Genomic DNA, 5,521 nt, shown 5'->3' on the forward strand with positions numbered 1-5,521 from the left:
TTTTAAAGATTTTATTTATTTATTTGACAGACAGAGATCACAAGTAGGCAGAGAGGCAGGCAGAGAGAGAGGAGGAAACAGGCCCCCCACTGAGCAGAGAGCCCTATGTGGGACTCGATCCCAGGACCCTGATATCATGACCTGATCTGAAGGCAGAGGCTTTAACCCACCGAGCCATCCAGGCACCCCACAAGAATAGTTTCAATACAAGACATTGCTCTAACAAATCTAGGGTGTTTCGTAGGATTTGGTTAGTTATATTCATTTTAACATGAATGGCAAATTAGTACTTCATATAAAAACCTTTACTGTGCTCGCTTCGGCAGCACATATACTAAAATTGGAACGATACAGAGAAGATTAGCATGGCCCCTGCGCAAGGATGACACGCAAATTCGTGAAGCGTTCCATATTAAAAAAAAAAAAAAAAAAAACTTTTACTGAGATTTCTTAGTGGAAAATGTATAAAAGAAGATCACATGTCAGAAAATAGAGTAGTGTGTATGTGTGTGAGTGGGTGTGTATCCAGAGATTTTTCTATAGTTGTGCATTACTACAGATTTTTTTATTCATCATAGTTATATTTAGAATCTGTTTATTTAGGAATTCATTTGGCAAATGCATCATATACACCAACAAACTTGAAGGAAACTATGATTCAATTGATAATAAAGGATACTGAAAACATTTCACAGTTGATTCAACCCTTCCTCTTCCAAAATGATAAAAAATGTAAATTTTCTACAACCTATAAGAAAGAATATGGAAATAAGAGCAAGAGCAGTATTGGTAAAATTTTGTTTGCAGATAGGTAAATAACAAGATAGAAAACATATATACATATATTTTTTAAACCCCTCTTTTCTTAAATGTTTGTCTCAATTTCATAATTACTGCAACTCTTAAATTCACTTTAGATAAATATGACGTGAACTCATTGATAAACAAATATGTATTGAGAAACTGTTCAAAAATATAAAATAAAACTTTTTGATATGTTACCAAGAAGAAATGGATAATTGCTTTATAACTGGAATTTTGTGTGTTCTGTTCATCTAAGAATATTTAACCATATTGTAAAAATTCAAATTGCTTTTATGCAATAGGCTACAAATGTTAATTTGGAAAATAGACACAGTTTAGTGTTAAATAAAACTATTTTGAGAAGGTAGAGAAAAAGCCCAGGGGAATTAGGAGTACAGAGAAGAGATAGTTTAAAAAACTAATAATGCAATGAACTGTGTAACTCTTCATTAATTAGGTGAAAATATGACACTGTGAACTAGATTAGACCATTGAGAACTAATGCCTTAAAACTGTGAACTCCCATACTTCGACTGGACACTAAGAATCTAAATCACACCTTAATGTTCACATTAACATAAGTTTGCTATTCTGTTGTCATTATTAGTACTTCTTTACTCTTCCAAGACTGTTCTGTCTGTCCCACTAATGTTTGCATGGTTCATTATAGATACTCCTGGAAAGCCATCAGCCCTTTGTTGGAAAACTTCAATAAACAATTTACACACTAAGATTATTTGAATATTTTTCTGAAAATTATCTCCCATCTGTTTTCAGCAATTCTGGACTGTTGTATATGATTCTAACTCAGTCCTTACCAAACCCTTACATTTAAATACTGCTTTAAACCAAACTTACAATTCTTAATAAATTCTGACCTCCTCTCCTCCTGAAACATGTAGGCACATCCAAAACTTTGTAAGGTGATCTTTTCCCTTAATCAATAATTTTAGCTTCCTCTTATCAAATGCAAAAAAAACTGTTAGCACTAATAAATGAATTCAGTAAAATTGCAGAGTACAAAATCAACGTACGAAAATGAGTTGCTTTCTATACATTAACAATGTACTATCTGAAAAGGAAATAGGAAAACAATATATTTACATAACATTAAAAAGAAAATATTCAGGATAAAGTTATCTAAGGTACAAAAGATTTGTAGACGAAAAACTATGAAAGGTTTATAGAAGGAATTAATAAAGAAACAAATAATTGTGAAGGTATGTTGTGTTCATAGATTGGAAGATTTAATATATTTTTAAAATGTCCAGTCTACTTCACGTATGGTACATATTCAATGAAGAGTATATCAATATCCCAATTGCATTTCTTACAGAAACATAAAAAATAATTCTAAAATCTATATGGAACCACAAAAATCTCTGAATAGCCAAAACAATCTCGAGCAAGAACAATATTGGAGGCATCACATTTTCAAATTAAAATATATATTACAAAGCTACAGTAGTTAAAACAGTATGGTATTAACATAAAGACACACTTAAGGACAAATGGAATAGAAAAAAGGCCAGAAATAAATGCCTGCAAATATAGTCAACTGACAATTGTCAAGGGTCCCAAGAATACAAGTAGGTAAAGCATGTCTGTCCAACAAATGGTATTGGGAAAATTGGATGTCCACAAACAAAAGAATGAATTTTAACCCTTATCTTACAACAGACACAAAAATCAACTTAAAAGTGGATTAAACATGAGGCCTGAAACTATGAAACTATTAGAAGACAACATAGGGAAATGGCTTCCTGACATTGGTATTGGCAATGATTTCGGGGTATAACACAAAAACATAGGAAACAAAAGCAGAATGAGACAAGTGGGACTTCATCAAACTGAAAATTTTCTATATAACAAAGAAAACAATCAACAGAGTGAAAGCCTACGGAATAGAGAATATGTCTGATGAGGGGTAAATATCCAAAATACATGGGGAACTCATAAAACCCAACAGTATAAATAAATAAATATGATCCAATTTAAAAATTGGCCAAAAAAACCTTGAATAACATTTCTCAAAAGAAGATATACAAATGAGAACCACATATATGAAAACATACTCGACCTCACTATTCATTAATGAAAATAAAAATTACAATAAGATATCACCTTACGTCTGTCACTATAACTATTATAAAAAAGATAAGAGATAATAAGTGCGGAAGAGGATGTGGAGAAAAGAGAACTTTATACATTGTTGGTAAGAATGTAAATTAATACAACCATTATGGAGAATGATATGGAGATTTCCTTAATAAATAAAATTAGAACTGTTATATAATCCAGAATCCCACTTCCAAGTATATATTTTAAAGAAATAAAATCAGTATCTTGAAGACATATCTGTAATCCCTTGTTTATTGCAACATTATACACAGTAACCAAGACACTGAAAAAACCAAAATGTCTGATGATGCACGACTGTATAAAGAAAATATGATCAACAATGAAACGCATATTTATTTTGTTAAAAAGAAGGAAGACTTGCCATTTGTGATAATATTGATGAACCTGGAGGACATTATGCTAAGTGAAATAAGCCAGGCACAAAAAGACAAATGGTGAATGATCTCATTTACTATGTGTAATCTAAAACGGTCTCATAGAAAGAGAGCACAGAATTGTGGTTACCAGGGACTCAAGGGATGAGCAAATAGAGAGATACTGATCAAAGGATACAAAGTCTCAATTATGAATGATTATGATGAATAATTTCTGAAGATGTAAATACGGCATGGTGACTATAGTTTACATCCATGTATTGCTTACTTGTAATTTCCTAAGAAGTTATATCTTAGGTGTCCTCACCACACACAGAAGGAAGAAGAAGAAGAAGGAGGAGGAGGAGGAGGAGGAGGAGGAGGAGGGGGAGGAGGGGGAGGAGGGGGAGGGGGAGGAGGAGGAGGGGGAGGAGGGGGAGGGGGAGGAGGAGAAAGCAGCGATGGCAGAGGAGAAGAAGAAAAGAAGGAAGGAAGGCAGGCAGGCAGGCAAAGATGAAAATGGTAACTATGTGATGTATATATCACTTATCTTGATTGTGGTCCTTGTGATTCAGTTCTAAGATTTTAAATTTTAAGTAAATTTTTAATCCCACATTTCCTTTAGATAAATGATCATTGTGCATGTTTATTTTCCTATTTTTGAATACTCATGGATATGTATTTTAATATTTAAGAAGATGTAACATTAAATTATATGTCTCAACTAGAGATGATGTTGCCCTACAGGGAATATTGACAATATTTGAAGATATTTTGGGCTGTCACAACTAGAGGACTGCCACTGGCCTGTAATGGGTTAAGGTCAGTGGTGTTACTAAATATCCTAGAATGAATAGGGCAGCTCAGGACTTAAAAAAAAAAAAAAAAAAGAAAGAAAGAAAAGAAAAAAAGAAAAACAACAATAAAATATTTATCTGATCTAAAATGTCAACAGTGTGCAAGTTGAAAACTCCAGCATTAAAATTATTGTCTGGTTTTGAAATATATAGTTTCTGGTTTGTTTGAGATTTTGTTTAGTTTTTATTTTAATTCCAGTTGATTAACATATATTGTTATATTAATTTCAGGTGTACAGTGCAATGACTCAAAAATTACATTTTTTAAATTTTTATGGAACATACAATTTCAACAGGCATACTTTGTATCACAATGCCTACTGTCCACAATTTTCTTTTACATCAAGTCTTATCTTGGTGTGAAGCATTTTAAGTTGTTCACAATATGAATAAAGTAGTAGCTCACTTCTGAGAATAATCTGCACTGTTAATTAGATTTCTTTGACCAGCTTGTACTTTAATCATCTGCACATTTAATAACTGAATCAAAGGTTTGACAATATTATGTCATGGAAAGGTGCTTCTAATTCCAGGTGACAAATCAGAAATGATTTTATGTGCTATTTTTCTCCCATGTTGATATATTTTTATCTTGGATCATTACTTTCCACAACCAAAACACATTTTGGCTTTTTCATGCATCCCTAATGAAGACAATTAAAATACTTGATATACATTATATGGACAGGATCTCTTTTTAATTGTTCATTGTTTGCTTTCATAGCGATCAGTTATATTAAATGAGCCTTGACGTTAAAGAGCAGCTTGATGTTCTATTTTTAATTTATCATTTTAGGTGATACTGACTGCTATTAAGGGTTCAATTCAGGAACTGAAAGACTGGTGGTATTCAGCAAGAGTATTATAAATGACAATATTTCAAGTAATTCAGAGAAAATTTTCAAAATTAAAAGAGCCTTCTTCAGTCTCAGAAAACATGACAACAAATCTAATAAGAACTTACATACTTCTCTTCTTCTAAAATGAATTTATTCTAATATCTTTAAGATTATGTTTCTCAAATAATGCAAAGGGCTGAAATATCTCCATGACATAATCATTTAATCTAACTCCGAGTATAAGAAAAGTACAAGTAAGGTAATAAAGGCAACTGATACTGACCTAGTGTTAAAAGGAGCAGTGGAGAATGTGGCAAAGAAGCAGGGAATGACAGTCTAAGGAGGGAGTCAAATGCTGCCGTGTAGTAACAGATCTGAGTTTTCAAGAAAAACAAGTTATCCAGATATCTACCTAAAAAAAAAAAAATCTCCTGATTTTATGCATTGATAATGATACTGAAAACACTCAAATAAAACTATAAAGTCATACATTTGGCTAATAAATTACTTTTTTTTCATCCTTTTG

At 32.1% G+C, this 5,521-nt stretch overlaps 1 non-coding gene across 1 annotated transcript; it reads left to right on the forward strand.

The window, feature by feature from the left end:
- Positions 1 to 310: 310 nt before the first annotated feature.
- On the forward strand, positions 311 to 417 carry LOC116576861. The gene has a single exon (XR_004280320.1). It is a non-coding gene; the product is annotated as a U6 spliceosomal RNA (small nuclear RNA).
- The last annotated feature ends 5,104 nt before the right edge of the window (positions 418 to 5,521 follow it).

Source organism: Mustela erminea, chromosome 17, assembly GCF_009829155.1.
Source record: "Mustela erminea isolate mMusErm1 chromosome 17, mMusErm1.Pri, whole genome shotgun sequence".
NCBI classification, from domain to species: Eukaryota; Metazoa; Chordata; class Mammalia; order Carnivora; family Mustelidae; genus Mustela; species Mustela erminea.